Source organism: Bufo bufo, chromosome 2 (genome assembly GCF_905171765.1).
Source record: "Bufo bufo chromosome 2, aBufBuf1.1, whole genome shotgun sequence".
NCBI classification, from domain to species: domain Eukaryota; kingdom Metazoa; phylum Chordata; class Amphibia; order Anura; family Bufonidae; genus Bufo; species Bufo bufo.
In genome coordinates this window covers 399,281,370-399,298,856 of record NC_053390.1, presented here as the reverse complement: position 1 = coordinate 399,298,856, position 17,487 = coordinate 399,281,370, and positions in this window count along the sequence as shown.

Sequence of the window (17,487 nt, the reverse complement as noted above, 5' to 3'; positions counted from 1 at the left end):
GCCACTATTTTACAGTCCAGAAGACAGAAAAAAAGGCATCTTCGACCAAAATGGGATTATTTCTTGGACCATTTTTTCATTAGAAAAATTCAAGTATCTGTCAACACTGACTACCATCTGTTTATCCATAGCTATTTATGTCACTGTCACTTTGACATTACTAATGCAGTTTTGGCATTAAAGAGCTTGAAAGGATTTTAATACAGTCCTAGGAGACCTCAAAGTGGTATACATGACTTTCCAGGGCAACCATGTCACTTTTGATTCAAATCGAATTGATCGAATCAGCTGAAAAAAAAATTGGGAAATTTGCTCAACTCTAGTGCAGGTATAAAGTATACTATATCACCCAAATTAGTACTAAGTTATCTATTTTGTTTTCCTTTTTTCTATACTTGAAGTTTTTTAGTTTAAATGTAGCTTTCATAAAACTTGTGCTTAATATCCGCTAAACCTCTCCACAGTGAAACATTTGATCCACTCGGGGGAAACAAAATTTAGTTTACGTTCAGTGAATACATATTACTATGCTGTATAGTACAATAAGATTTATTGTATGTAAATATTACTATTTTATGTAAACATATAATATATTGTGCTAATAATCTTTATTTATTGAGGATATTTATATTTACTCAAGATTCCTCTCATATGTGTACTTAGCCCCAGGAAGTATATATCTTGTCCGGGGATAGCTGTGTGAAATATAAGGAATCCAGAAAAGCTAAGTATCCCTAGCAAAGTGTAGTTTGCCAAGGGCTTTGTTAAGTCCTCTTTTTAGACCTTGATTGTATGGAATGATGGACAGTGTTAGTTTTCTTTGTTACACAAGTCCAGCTTATTACTAGGCTATATAGGGGCAAGGTGTGCACTAGACAAAGAGCGACACCTGAGGAGACAGACACATTTTTGATCAAACGTGTGTTGGCCCCATCTACCAGACGTCAAGCTGGCTTCCGCAGATGGGTACCTAACACTAATATACAGCCTCTCTTGGACTTACCTAAGCCTACAAATTTCAATGCAGTGCAGGAACCAGCTACATTTATACTCTGCTCAGAAGTCCCAGGCTCAGTCTAAATTGAGGTGATACCCTCAATATATACTACAAGAAAATTTAGACTAGCACATTCATAATCATAATCACAGGTGCATATCCATCAAGCACGTTAGATCATGTGTGCAAAGAGCTTCTATTTCTTCATTTATAGTAGGTATAATACCACTTTAATGTAGAATGATCCCCATTTGTCAATTCTATTGTTTGCATGTGAAATGTTGTGCAGCCATTTTTTTTTATCAACCATGCTTTCATCTACGCCAGCTCCCTTGCTAGTATAGTTTAAGGCAATTTTTCATGCCATTCGCAAAAGTAGCATGAGCAGGGTAAAGTCACAGATTTTCATGCAAAACACTTTTGCAACAAAATCTGCAACCTAAATGCGCCAAAAATATATACACTGTACGTATACTGTGACACAGTAAGAGGTTTGGTCTGAGAAAACAGGTATTTTCCTCCCAGCATGTGCTGCTGGGCTGATTTACAGTCAGGTGAGGTGAAATATCGGACCGGGTTTTAAGTGCCGGTCCGAGTTTTGGTAGCACCTGGCTGTCCTCAAATAGGCAGCTGGGCTCAGAAGTCAGGTCTCTGTGTTGGAATCTGTTAGCCTTGTGTCTGGATGAAGGCTTGCTACCTGTTTGGCGTGAAAATAGGTTGGTGCTGCTATGGTCAATGACTCTTTGAGGCAGAATTGCCGTATGGTGTGAATTACCACCAACACCGCAAGGTGACTTTTTGCTTGATTATGACTGCTTGTTTTGTCACTTGACTAAAGTGTGAAAAAAACACTGAACTGTTTGATCCAAAGAACTTGTTGTTGCCTCTATATCCGCTAATCCTGTCTACCAGAGCTAAACCCCACAATTGGTGGAGGATAGAGGCAAGAGCAGTGAGGCTGTCGTGAACACCGATATTTTTGGTTTCTGCATTTTTCAGGCATGGTTGTATGTCGTACATTAAACCAGCTTTATTACAACCAGTGCCCCACGACAAAATGGAGGCTGTTGTGAAGGCCCTCATGGAGGCTAATCTGCAGCAGCGAGAGACAAACCTGCAGCAACGTGAGACTAATAAGCAACAGCAGGAGACTAACCAGTTGCTGCTGCAACACGTGATGGCTTTGCAGACAGCAGGAGCGACAACGGAAGACATTCGAAACCTACCTGGAGACATACGAGAAAGTGGCCACCAGGCAAAAGCAACCCCGTGACCAGTAGGCTGAGGTCGTTGCTCCATTCCTGGCATTCAATTCCCAGCGTGTGTTTTTCGACTTGCCAGATGATCAAGAGGCCGACTACTAGAAAGTCAAGGGTGAGATTCTGGCAAGACTGGGGGTGAATGTGTTTGTCCGGGCCCAGCGGGTGCATCAGTGGGGGTTCAACCTGGCTGAGCCTGCAAGACCCCAGTATTATAACTTACTTCACCTCTTGCAAAAATGGCTACAGCCTGACAAGCTGAGTCCCACTGCTACTCCGGATCGTCTGTTAGCCGATATGTCCTGGAGTGCTTTGCCATACCCTCTCCAGCATTGGATCAGTCAGGTGTCTCCTGGCAATGCCTTTGAGATGGTGGACCTGATGGAATGCTATGAAGCTACCAGGAATCTAAAGGAGGGTTCTGTCGAGAGGGGAATTGGCAAATCCCGGAAATCTTCACCCCAGGCCCAGAGATTTGAGTCGATAAAACCCGCCCAGTATGTACCCACAGCAGACCTAGCAAAAAAGGTTGGGGACCAGTGCTCTAGATCACTTGTGCCAGGTGGAAGTGGGAGACACTCCGGCGGAGGCTCTGCTGGACTCAGGGAGTCTGGTCACCCTAGTAAGGGCTACCCTGGTGCGGTCAACTGAGTATACTGGCCGAAAAAGTCAGTGTGATGTGCATCCACAGAGACTTAAAAGACTACCCCACTGCGCTGGTGTCTCTAACTACGGTGGCCGGTAGATGGAACCACGAGGTGGCTGTCGCCACAAATCTACGTTATGAACTCATAATAGGGAGAGACTTTCCGGGCTTCCCGGCACTGTGGCCTGCTATGAAAGTGACTGATACCCATGATACAGAGGTAACCCTAGCAGAGTGGCCCGATTTAGGGGGAGACCAGAACGCTGGGAACCTGAGACCGAAGGGCTAGCAGTAGTGATGACCGCCACTTCGGTGGAAGAGGGGGAGACAACCCCGCTAAGTGTGATGGTGGAAGACGTGGAGAACTTGTCGCCGGGTCCTGAATTGGCAGACCTCAATGTCTACGGGGATAATTTCGTACCGCCCAACATAGGGAAACCTGTACAGAAGACAGCCCGTGGCCGGGTTTTCTAGGAGATGAAGTACCGGTGTCATGGTAGGTGGGGAAAGGAAGAACACCAAATAAACAAACTACAACAGTAACACAGAATAGGCCCAAAAGCTAGTGAGGAGGGAGAAGGTAACCTCCTAGTTATCCCTGAGCCTCTCCCTGACTGCTAACAGAATGAGCAAATCCTAAAGGTGGAAGAGCTCATACATCGGAACCTAAGACCTACTGAAACTGACACAAACCCTAAATTAGGGAGCAGGGATGAGACTGCCGGGACCTTCCACCGTGAAGGGACCAGCATCTCCCTGAGACCTAGACGCAACACACACACAAAGTAGAAACAGGAGGACTTAGCTTGAGATGAGTAAGAAGTATGAGAAGTATAAGAAGCTTGGAACTCCAGAAGGAATTAACAACTGCAAGGTCTGCAGTGAGAGGGGGCTAAAATAGTGCCACTAAACAGCAAATGAGCAGAACCTGTGGAGAGGTGAGATCCTGCCCACAACAACAGACAGCAAAGAAAAACAATGTCACAGGTAACCACCCATAAAACTTAACTTTTAATATCTATCTAAAATAGCTACAAACCCTTCAACACAAACCACATAACAATACAATAAGAAAAGAAAATGGAAGATATCATTAGGTTGATACTTAGCTATGGGGCTAGGAATGGCAAAGATTGGGCCTAATATGTAGCTATGGGCTCTCTCCCTATAGCTGACCCTCTCGCTATTTATGCCCTGCCTATAAACGGAATGGCTGCCCTGATAGGGGCGATCCCGTATCAGGAACCTCCTGAATGCCCCTAGATGGCCCTGAGTCGGGATGTCCCTGGTAGCTATTGTATGCTAACCTATTAGTTAATTGTTATTGTAATAGCTAACGACTAAAGGTACAAAAAAAATTACCATAAAAAGTAATGAAAGTTTAGAGACAGATCATGAAATGATTAGTCTATCTCCTACTTATACTTGTAGATACATACTATTAGTTGTCAGATAGCACATAATCCCATATTCTAGTTAAACAGAATGTTTGACATCACTCAGAGTTGGTGGTATCAATATCCCTTTATTTCATAGATATTATGATGCCATCCAAGTTGATGACACCATTGTCCCGATGCGTTTCACTTTTACTGTACTCGGGTTCATCAGGGGACCAGATTGCATTCAGAAACAGGGGTATAAATAGTGCCTTAGTATCTAAATGATATTTTAATTGGTAGTTTTGACATTGATAATTATTTGTCTACTTGTGTATCACGGATGAGGGAGTTATACCCGATATCTCCATGTAGTAGCAGCCACCTGTAATATGATGCAATATAAATAAAACACTATTTTGCTTTTAGGTACCATACATTAGCATACAACAGTTTTTTAGGAATTGGATACCTGGTTATGGTTGGCTTTATGGCCTCTTTCACACGGGCGTCATGTTTTTGGCCCGGATAAGATGCGTGTGCGTTGCGGGAAAATAAGCGATTTTTCCACACGAGTGCAAAACATTGTAATGCGTTTTGCACGTGCGTGAGAAAAATCTGCATGTTTAGTACCCAAACCCGAACTTCTTCGCAGAAGTTGGGGTTTGGGTTAGGTGTTGTGTAGATTGTATTATTTTCCCTTATAACATGGTTATAAGGGAAAATAATAGCATTCTTAATACAGTACAATAGGGCTGGAGGGGTTAAAAAAAAAATATATATAATTTAAGTCACCTTAATCCACTTTTTCGCGCAGCCTGGCTTCTCTTCTGTCTTCTTTCTTCAAGACCTTGGGTAAAGGACCTTTGATGACATCACTGCGCTCATCACATGGTCCATCACATGATCCATCACCATGGTGATGGATCATGTGATGGACCATGTAATGAGCGCAGTGACGTCACCACAGGTCCTTTTCCTGTGCACAGCAAAGAAGAAGAAAGAAGAGAAGCCGGGCTGCGCAAACAAGTGGATTAAGATGAGTAAATATATATATTTTTTTTAACCCCACCAGCCCTATTGTACTATGCATTCTGTATTAAGAATGCTATTATTTTCCCTTATAACCATGTTATAAGGGAAAATAATAATGATCGGGTCCCCATCCCGATCGTCTCCTAGCAACCGTGCGTGAAAATCGCACCGCATCCGCACTTGCTTGCGGATACTTGCGATTTTCACGCAGCCCCATTCACTTCTATGGGGCCATGCTGCGATTTTCCCGCAATGCACAAGTGATGCGTGAAAATCACTGCTCATTTGCACAGCCCCATAGAAATTAATGGGTCCGGATTCAGTGCGGGTGCAATGCGTTCACCTAACGCATTGCACCCGTGTGGAAATCTCGCCCGTGTGAAAGGGGCCTATGAGTTGTAACATGCAGAAAGATGTGTCTGTATTGCCATGTGTAGTACTGATTAATTGCCGGGGTCCAGTAATCAGAAGGATATAATAGTACTTCAGTGATGTCTCCGCCAAACTTTTAGATGGTACATCTAAGGGGCCCAGTCCATGTATGATAACTCTGAACCAGTGACATTGCCGTCTGAACCAGTGACATTGCATATCAGAATCAGAACAATAGGTTAAGATGTATTGTCTCTTCTTTGCCAAAGAGTCATCCCAGCTAAGTAAAATCACTAATGCAGGGGCAGAGGCTTTGGTCCATAATACATTAGCAATGATATTGTTTCTGGGCCAGTTTACCTTTCAAGTGGTGTTTTCTGTCAGCATGCGGCATCCGATGGCCTCCCAGCGTCTGCAACATTACAGAGCGTCGGTCAGTCATTTTGGGTGCTTTGAAATAGCCACCAGCTGATGACATCACAGGGTCACATGATCGGAGCTTGGTCATGTGATGTATCACATGCTGATGACAGACTCATCTGTATCGGAGGTGGACAGTTCTGACCCGGAATTTGGAGCAATTGGAGAGGTAGAGGGCGGTATAGAGGTAGACATAGATCCTCAAGATTTGGCTCAAGAGAAAGTGAATATACAAGAGGTCATCATACAAACAATGGGCCCCGACAAATCCTCAGTCCACAATAACTATGGCCAATATAGCTGAGGAACAAATACAATCAAAGGAAGTAGATGGATACTCTACCTCATCTGGTGCATCTACACAGTCCTCTCCCTCTACCCGTCTAGCCTTTTTTTTAGGCCAGATGCCAGCGAATACCTATGGACTCAGAGAGAGACTGCAGGTACCAAAAAAGTCATAGAACATACTAATGATAAATTGACGGTACTGAATCTTGCAGGAATTCCGCTGTCCAAGACAGAAGTGGCTATCCTAGAAAGAGGCTTGTCCTATGTACCCACTACCTGTCTTAATCTCTTTGAATGGGTTAAGGACCTTCATCTGTTCACGAGAAAACTTAGATGGCAGAAAATCTTCACATCTTCAGACCAGAAAAGATGTCAGGAACTAGGACTGGAAATAAGAACGCAGTGTATTCATGTATCATCCAAAGGGCTCAGGTGATACTGAGCTTAAAGTCTCTTTTAACGCTTCCCTTATGAATAAAGGTAAACTTTTAATCAATGTTCGGCTTACCGTCTGGTGCCTGCTATCTCCCGGTTGTTTGAACGGAGCTTTAGATATTTGCCGGTTTGTTCGATTGCTCCTTGAGACAAGCTAGTTCGAATCTCGTGGGAGTTCCAAAGATTGCGGGAGTTTACATTCTGTACCGCGACTTCCTTCAGTATGATCTGCAAGGAATAGACACTCTGGTACAATTATTAAATGTGGAAGACCACCCAAAGGGACAAGGTCCTTTTACATCACTTAGGAACAAAAGTACCAAAATGCCCCCAAAGTCCCTAAATGAGGCGAATATCGATTTATTCTTAAAATTGGTGGTTAGGGACCTAGAAAAAATCCAGCCGAAAACTACTGACAAAAATTATTCTAGGACAGAAATGGAGGCCCTTAAGTCATTAAGTAAGAATAAGGATGTTGTAATCAAATCCGCGGACAAGGGGGGCAACATCACTATTCTCACATGCCATCAATATAGAGAAATGTGTCTCTCCCTGTTACAAGAGGAACAAATTTATGAGCGTCTCAGAATGGACCCTAGAGATATTAACTAATTTTAATCCTCCAAGCAGCCCTTGAACAAAAACTCATTGATAGGAAGGAGTTTGAATATCTTAGACCTGGAGCCCCAAAGGTAGCTACCTTTATATGCGCTCCCGAAAAAACACAAAGGTCTATTTCCCCTCAAAGGGCGCCCGATAGTGTCTGGGATTGATTCCCTCACACAGAATACAGGGACTTATATTTATCTAATCCTTCGCTTCTTCGTTACAGCCTTACCGTCATATCTGAGGGATACGACTGACCTTCTTCAATGCCTAGGGAATTACCATAGAATCAAACACGTGGCTAGCCTCCATGTCACGGATGAAGTTAGCAGATAGCTGGAACATATAAATAAACAAGCGACTGGCTTGATCCCAAACTAAGGAGGTTATAGATGAGCCCTATAAAACCCTAAGAGCTCTCCCTGACTGCTATACAAATGCAAGGGTCTGTATGGTAGACGATTGCATGCCCGCGTACCTAATACTGTGTGACACCTGAAAACCCTATAATAGTGAGGGGACACGACCACCGGCTCCCTGCACTTAATACGGACGGAGTCAGGGTCACCTAGAATCAAGCCAGCAAGGAAACACAATAAAGTAAATGACTTATCTGAAAAAACAGCTGAAGCAGCCTCCAGCAGTGAACACCTCATCCAGGAAGTAGTATAAACCGCAAAGTGAGGCAGTATGGGAGGAATTATAAAAGAAGACGATTAGTCGAAATAAGTGACACCTGGCAGAAGTAAAGGAGATGACAAAGTGAAACCAAAACAAAGAACATCATACAAGAGGTAAAGAAGAACGTCTGCCAGACCCACTCACTGAACTTGCGGTGACAGTACCCCTCCCTCTATGGATGGACTCCGGACACTCAGAGCCCACCTTCTCAGGATGAGACCTATGGAAAGCCCTGATGAGACGAGTGGCCTTAATGTCCGCAACTGGGCCACACATCCTCTTCTCAGGACCATAACCCTCCCAATGAACGAGGTACTGAAGAGAACCGCGGATAATGCGAGAATCCACAATCCTAGAGACCTGAAATTCAAGATTACCATCAACAATAATCGGAGGAGGAGGCAAAGAGGAGGGTACAGTGGGTTGGACATAAGGTTTTAATACGGACTTGTGAAAAACATTATGGATCTTCCAAGTCTGAGGAAGATCAAGACGGAAGGCAACGGGATTGATGACGGACAAGATCTTGTAAGGCCCAATAAACTTAGGACCCAACTTCCAGGAGGGAACCTTCAGTTTGATATTCTTTGTAGACAACCACACCAGATCACCAACATTCAGTTCCGGACCAGGCACACGTCTCTTATCCGCCACACGCTTATTTCTCTCACTCATCCTCTTCAGATTACCCTGAATCTTTTGCCAAATAAATGACAAAGACGAGGAAAATCTCTCCTCATCAGGTAAACCAGAAGCCCCCTCTCCAGAGAATGTCCCAAACTGCGGATGAAACCCATATGCACAAAAAAATGGTGACTTATCAGAGGACTCCTGGCGACGGTTATTTAAAGCAAACTCAGCAAGGGACAAAAAAGAATACCAATCCTCCTGATTCTCCGCCACAAAACAGCACAGATATGTCTCCAGATTCTGATTGACATGTTCGGTCTGACCATTCGACTGCGGGTGAAAAGCAGAAGAGAACGACAACCGAACCCCCAATCGAGAACAGAAGGCCTTCCAGAATCTGGAAACAAATTGCCTGCCCCTATCAGAAACGATGTCTGAAGGAATGCCATGCAATTTAACAATATGATCAACAAACGCTTGCGCCAGCGTCTTAGCATTGGTTAACCCAGGAAAGGGAATGAAATGTGCCATTTTGCTAAAACAGTCCACTACCACCAGAATCACATTCTTCCCCGAGGAACGAGGCAGGTCCGTAATGAAGTCCATGTACAGATGCGTCCAAGGACGGGAAGGAATGGGTAACAGGAGGAGAGAACCCGATGGCCATGAATGAGGGACTTTGGCACGAGCGCAGGTCGCGCAGGCTGCCACAAAACCCTCAACCATCTTACGAAGGGCCGGTCACCAGAATCTCCTAGCAATGAGATCCACTGTGGCTCTACTCCCCGGGTGCCCAACAAGGACAGTATCGTGGTGCTCCTTAAAAACCTTGTGTCGTAAAGCGAGAGGCACAAACAACCTCCCAGGAGGACAAAGATCAGGAGCCTCTGCCTGGGCTGCCTGAACCTCTGCCTCCAAATCAAGATAAAGAGCAGAGACGACCACCCCTTCAGCCAAAATGGGACCCGGGTCTTCAAAGTTCCCCCCTCCCAGAAAACAACGTGACAGGGCATCCACCTTCACATTTTTAACCCCAGGGCGGAATGTAACAACAAAATTAAACCTAAAAAAGAACAAAGACCATCTGGCCTGTCTCGGGTTCAGACACTTGGCCGATTCGAAGTAGGCCAGATTCTTATGGTCGGTAAACACGGTAATAGGGTGTCTGGCTCCCTCTAGCCAATGGCGCCATTCCTCAAAAGCTAATTTGATGGCCAACAACTCCCTATCTCCCACATCGTAATTTCTCTCTGCAGAGGAGAGTTTCCTTGAGGAAAAAGGCACACGGTCGCCATTTGGCAGGAGAGGGACCCTGAGATAAGACCGCACCCACACCCACCTCAGAAGCATCCACCTCAGCAATAAAAGGTAGAGAGACATCAGGTTGTACCAAAATGGGAGCGGAAGCAAAACTCTCTTTAATACTAGAAAAGGCTTTAAGCGCATCTACCGACCAGGAGGAAAAATCCACCCCCTTTTTAGTCATATCAGTGAGTGGCTTAACAACAGAGGAATAATTCAAAATGAACTTTCTGTAATAATTGGCAAAACCCAAAAACCGCATCAGCGCCTTCTGATTCTCAGGAAGCTCCCAATCAAGCACAGTGCGGACCTTCTCAGGGTCCATCCGAAAACCAGAAGCAGAGAGAAGAAAACCAATAAATTGAATCTCAGGAACCGCAAACACACATTTTTCCAGTTTAGCGTATAATTTATTCTCCCGCAGAATCAGCAAGACCTGACATAGGTAATCCCGATAAGTCTTGAAATCAGGAGAAAAAAATCAAAATGTCATCTAGATACACCATTACAAATTTCCCCATTAAATGATAAAAAATGCTGTTCACAAAATGTTGGAAGACGGCCGGAGCATTCATCAAACCAAAGGGCATAACCAAATTCTCGAAATGACCCTCAGGGGTATTGAAGGCTGTCTTCCATTCGTCCCCTTCCCTGACTCTGACTAGGTTGTATGCCCCTCTTAAATCCAACTTAGAAAAAACTTTAGCCCCAACAATCTGGTTAAACAGGTCCGGGATCTGAGGAAGCGGATATGGGTCACGAATCGCGATACGGTTCAGCTCCCTGAAATCCAGACAAGGTCTTAAAGGAGCATCTATTTTCTTACCAAAAAAAACCCCAGCGGCAACAGGTGACTTCGAGGGTTGGATGTGTCCCTTTCTCAGGCTTTCAGAGATATAAGTACACATATCGACTATTTCAGGTTGGGAGAGATTGTATAGTCGTGATTTTGGCAGCTTGGCGCCTGGGATGAGATTAATAGGGCAGTCGTACTCCCGGTGAGGGGGTAACTCCTGGACACCACTCTCGGAAAACACATCCGAAAATTCAGAGAGAAAAGATGGCGCAGTCAGGTAGAAACATCTGAAAGAGACGCCGTGAGGCAATTCTCTCTGCAAAACTCACTCCAACCATTTATTTGCCTTGCTTGCCAATCAATGGTGGGGTTATGTTTAGTGAGCCAGGGTAGCCCCAACACTAGAGGAGTAGGTAATCCGCTTAGATCAAAACATGACATATCCTCAACATGAGCGTCACCCACAGTCAAACGGATATTGTGAGCTATGCTCTTTAACGATCTTGAGAAAGTGGAGCGGAATCAATAGCAAAAACAGTTATATCCTTTTCCAAAGTGCATACCTGGAAACCATGCGTTGTTGCAAATTAATTATAAATGAGATTGACAGCTGCTCCACTATCTACAAAAATCTCACAAACAATGTTCTTGCTGCCTAGCCAGAGAAAACAGAAGAAAAAATTGCCCCTTTAAATGGCGCCACAGTCCCTCGGATGGAGATATATATTGTGTAGATCCACTGGTTGGAACGTAGCAATCAGTGGATTGAAGTCTCCAAAGTATTTTTTTGTATATGTATATATAGGTATACAGACTTATAGCATACACATTTAGAAATTTGTTTACAGATCAATTGGACAATATCATAGTGTAGATTAAAAAAGAAATTTAACTAACTTCACCCAGGAGGTATCGGATGGGATAAACTCAAGACACCCTCCGGATTACCTCCTGCGCCTGGGTAGCCTATAAGATCTCACGGAATGACAGCAGTCCAATCGTACTTCTTGCCAATTGTCTTTATTAAACCACAGGGTAGGGGTGAAGGTATCTTCTCAACGCGTTTCGGGGTATAAAAGAGACTACCTTCATCAGGAGCATATGACATAGTACATGTTGTAGGAGGTATAAATACATAAAACATTAGAAAAATGGCGCAAAAACTGTGGGAAGGACGTCACTTCCGGTTTGCGCTCCAGTGTGGAACGAACTGGAAGTGACGTCCCCCCCACTTCACATCGAAATACCATTCCACAAAGACTAAAATAAGACAAAGGTTAGTAGTTATAATCGCAATTTTAAAATTATATTAATATATTCGCATAAGGTTCTTTTTGTTAACCTGTCTGCGACAAATTAATTTGGAAAATCGCACCAAAACGGAGGGGAGAACGCCACCTCCGGTTTGCGCTCCAGCGTGGAACGCACCGGAAGTGACGTCCCCCTCACTCCACATCGAGATACCATTCCACAAAGACTAAAATAAGGCAAAGGTTGGTAGTTATAATTGCAGTTTTAAAATTATGTTAATATATTCGTATAAGGTGCTTTTTATTAACCTGTTAGGCCTCTTTCACACTTGCGTTGTTGGGATCCGGCATGCACTACCGTTGCCGGAGGTGCCTGCCGGATCCGGAAAAACGCAAGTGTACTGAAAGCATTTGAAGACGGAACCGTCTTCCAAATGCTTTCAGTGTTACTATGGCACCCAGGACGCTATTAAAGTCCTGGTTGCCATAGTAGGAGCGGGGAGCGGGGGAGCGGTATACTTACAGTCCGTGCGGCTCCCGGGGCGCTCCAGAATGACGTCAGAGCGCCCCATGCGCATGGATGACGTGATCCATGCGATCACGTGATCCATGCACTTGGGGCGCCCTGACGTCACTCTGGAGCGCCCGGGGAGCCGCACGGACGGTAAGTATGCTGCTCCCCCGCTCCCCGCTACACTTTACCATGGCTGTCAGGACTTTAGCGTCCCGGCAGCCATGGTAACCACTCTGAAAAAGCTAAATGTTGGCTCCGGCAATGCGCCGAAATGACGTTTAGCTTAAGGCCGGATCCGGATCAATGCCTTCCAATGGGCATTAATTCCGGATCCGGCCTTGCGGCAAGTGTTCCGGATTTTTGGCCGGAGCAAAAAGCGCAGCATGCTGCGGTATTTTCTCCGGCCAACAAACGTTCCGTACCGGAACTGAAGACATCCTGATGCATCCTGAACGGATTACTCTCCATTCAGAATGCATTAGGATAATCTTGATCAGGATTCTTCCGGCATAGAGCCCCGACGACGGAACTCTATGCCGGAAGACAATAACGCAGGTGTGAAAGAGCCCTTAGCGACAAATTAATTTGTTTGGGCCAAAAAACTTCCACATTCAAAGGGTGGCGCTAAAACGGAGTGACGAACGTCACTTCCGGTTTGCGCCCCAGCATGGAACGCACCGGAAGTGACGTCCCGCCTACTTCAATAAAAATACAGTTCACTGGGGCTAAAATAATGCATTAATTAGTGAAAATATTTGCAGTTATAAAGGTATTTTGTTGTGTTCGCATCAAAATACTTTCTTTCAGGTTGTTTACAGCAAGTTAATTTATCGGAGCTAGAAACCGGAAGTGCATACTTCCGGTGATTGAAATGCAGGTTCAAGCCTTGCTGTTTGTCGTTTGGAACGCAAAACTTGAAACCCCTGATCCGGGGGAGGGACCTAAATAGTAATATTTCTTTATGGGGGCTGGTTTTTGCGGGGGCAAGTTATAGTGGCCCATATAAATGTTAAAAATATATATAAGGGTGAATGGGGGTTGAACCCACTTATATAAAATAGTAATCATATATACGCTGATGTACTAGAATATGTAAAGATATATTGGAAAAAATGGGGAATAGAAATGAAAGGTGGTTTGAACCACTTATATAAAACATTGACAAAAGATAATCAAAAATATATTAAAAAATATATATTATGTAATATTAATGGAATATTAATAGCAAAGTGTTGGTAATAGTAAAAATAATTGTGTGGAAATAATGTCTAGAAGTCCATATAATGATGTGTATAAATCTATATATACACTGCTCAAAAAAATAAAGGGAACACTTAAACAACACAATGTAACTCCAAGTCAATCACACTTCTGTGAAATCAAACTGTCCACTTAGGAAGCAACACTGAGTGACAATCAATTTCACATGCTGTTGTGCAAATGGGATAGACAACAGGTGGAAATTATAGGCAATTAGCAAGACACCCCCAATAAAGGAGTGGTTCTGCAGGTGGTGACCACAGATCACTTCTCAGTTCCTATGCTTCCTGGCTGATGTTTTGGTCACTTTTGAATGCTGGCGGTGCTTTCACTCTAGTGGTAGCATGAGACGGAGTCTACAACCCACACAAGTGGCTCAGGTAGTGCAGCTTATCCAGGATGGCACATCAATGCGATCTGTGGCAAGAAGGTTTGCTGTGTCTGTCAGCGTAGTGTCCAGAGCATGGAGGCGCTACCAGGAGACAGGCCAGTAAATCAGGAGACGTGGAGGAGGCCGTAGGAGGGCAACAACCCAGCAGCAGGACCGCTACCTCCGCCTTTGTGCAAGGAGGAACAGGAGGAGCACTGCCAGAGCCCTGCAAAATGACCTCCAGCAGGCCACAAATGTGCATGTGTCTGCTCAAATGGTCAGAAACAGACTCTATGAGGGTGATATGAGGGCCCGACGTCCACAGGTGGGGGTTGTGCTTACAGCCCAACACCGTGCAGGACGTTTGGCATTTTCCAGAGAACACCAATATTGGCAAATTCGCCACTGGCGCCCTGTGCTCTTCACAGATGAAAGCAGGTTCACACTGAGCACATGTGACAGACGTGACAGAGTCTTGAGACGCCGTGGAGAACGTTCTGCTGCCTGCAACATCCTCCAGCATGACCGGTTTGGCATTGGGTCAGTAATGGTGTGGGGTGGCATTTCTTTGGAGGGCCGCACAGCCCTCCATGTGCTCGTCAGAGGTAGCCTGACTGCCATTATGTACCGAGATGAGATCCTCAGACCCCTTGTGAGACCATATGCTGGTGCGGTTGGCCCTGGGTTCCTCCTAATGCAAGACAATGCTAGACCTCATGTGGCTGGAGTGTGTCAGCAGTTCCTGCAAGACGAAGGCATTGATGCTATGGACTGGCCCGCCCGTTCCCCAGACCTGAATCCAATTGAGCACATCTGGGACATTATGTCTCGCTCTATCCACCAACGTCACGTTGCACCACAGACTGTCCAGGAGTTGGCAGATGCTTTAGTCCAGGTCTGGGAAGAGATCCCTCAGGAGACCGCCCGCCACCTCATCAGGAGCATGCACAGGCGTTGTAGGGAGGTCATACAGGCACGTGGAGGCCACACACACTACTGAGCCTCATTTTGACTTGTTTTAAGGACATTACATCAAAGTTGGATTAGCCTGTAGTGTGTTTTTCCACTTTAATTTTGAGGGTGACTGCAAATCCAGACCTCCATGGGTTGAAAAATTTGATTTCCATTTTTTTATTTTTGTGGGATTTTGTTGTCAGCACATTTAACTATGTAAAGAACAAAGTATTTCAGAAGAATATTTAATTAATTCAAATCTAGGATGTGTTATTATTGTGTTCCCTTTATTTTTTTGAGCAGTGTACATAAAATGTGAGCATAAATATATATGTAGACTAATATATACATGTTGGTATATGAGTATTTCTTGTAAAAATTTAATATCGTGTCGGTTCTGGGGAACCTGTCCCACTCTATAGTATCTTATGAATGAACTGAATTTCCTTGCGACAAAGTTGCTGATAGGTGGATGCATGTTCTAGTGGTGAAACTCTCAAGCTAGCTGGATCGCTATTATGCATCTCTGAATAGTGTCGCGAGATGCTATGAGTGAGGATACTACGGATATATACACTTAACACTCGCGACACTATTCAGAGATGCTTAATAGCGATCCATCTAGCTTGAGAGTTTCACCACTAGAACATACATCCACCTATCAGCAACTTTCTCGCAAGGAAATGCATTGGATATATACACTTAACACCCTTTCTCCGTTTGGGCTTAATGAGGCTCTCGAATATTCAAACTATTAAAACCACCTCTGTCCGCCTAATCTACATCATTATCTCCCTCAGTATTACCTAGTCTTTAGGATCTTTGATCTAGAACCCCCGTGCTACTAACCCAAATCCCAATACTCCTCCCCCTTACTAAAAGATCCTATCTAGTGCGCCAAATTAGGGTCCTTTTTAAAAGTAATATCCAAGTGGGACCATATATTAAGATCATATATTAGGAGCGCTAGCTGTGATCAAGTTGGAACTATTGGTTCCAGCTTTGTTCCCCTGAACACACATACTTTTATATTTAGGTATTTTTCTGCGTTCGCAGTTCATTCATAAGATACTATAGAGTGGGACAGGTTCCCCAGAACCGACACAATATAAAATTTTTACAAGGAATCCTCATATACCAATATGTATATATTAGTCTACATATATATTTATGCTCACATTTTATGTATATATAGATTTATACACATCATTATATGGACTTCTAGACATTATTTCCACGCATGTATTTTTACTATTACCAACACTTTGCTATTAATATTCTATTAATATTACATAATATATATTTTTTTATATATTTTTGATTATCTTTTGTCAATGTTTTATATAAGTGGTTCAAACCACCTTTCATTTCTATTCCCCATTTCAATTTTTTCCAATATATCTTTATATATTTTAGTACATGAGCGTATATACGATTACTATTTTATATAAGTGGGTTCAACCCCCATTCACCCTTATATATATTTTTAACATTTATATGGGCCCCCATAAAGAAATATTACTATTTAGGTCCCTCCCCCAGATCGGGGGTTTCAAGTTTTGCGTTCCAAATAACAAACAGCAAGACTTGAACCTGCGTTTCAATCACCGGAAGTATGCACTTCCGGTTTCTAGCTCCGATAAATTAACTTGCTGTAAACAACCTGAAAGAAAGTATTTTGATGCGAACACAACGAAATACCTTTATAACTGCAAATATTTTCACCAATTACTGGATTATTTTAGTCCCAGTGAACTGTATTTTTATTGAAGTAGGCGGGACGTCACTTCCGGTGCGTTCCATGCGCCACCCTTTGAATGTGGAAGTTTTTTGGCCCAAACAAATTGATTTGTCGCAAACAGGTTAATAAAAAGCACCTTATGCGAATATATTAACATAATTTTAAAACTGCAATTATAACTACCGACCGTTGCCTTATTTTAGTCTTTGTGGAATGGTATCTCGATATGGAGTGAGGGGGACATCACTTCCGGTGCGTTCTACGCTGGAGCGCAAACCGGAGGTGGCGTTCTCCCCTCTGTTTTGGCGCCATTTTCCAAATTAATTTGTCGCAGACAGGTTAACAAAAAGCACCTTATGCGAATATATTAATATAATTTTAAAATTGCGATTATAACTACTAACCTTTGTCTTATTTTAGTCTTTGTGGAATGATATTTCGATGTGAAGTGGGGGGGACGTCACTTCCGGTTCGTTCCACACTGGAGCGCAAACCTCCTACAACATGTACTAGGTCATATGCTCCTGATGAAGGGGTCTCTTTTATACCCCG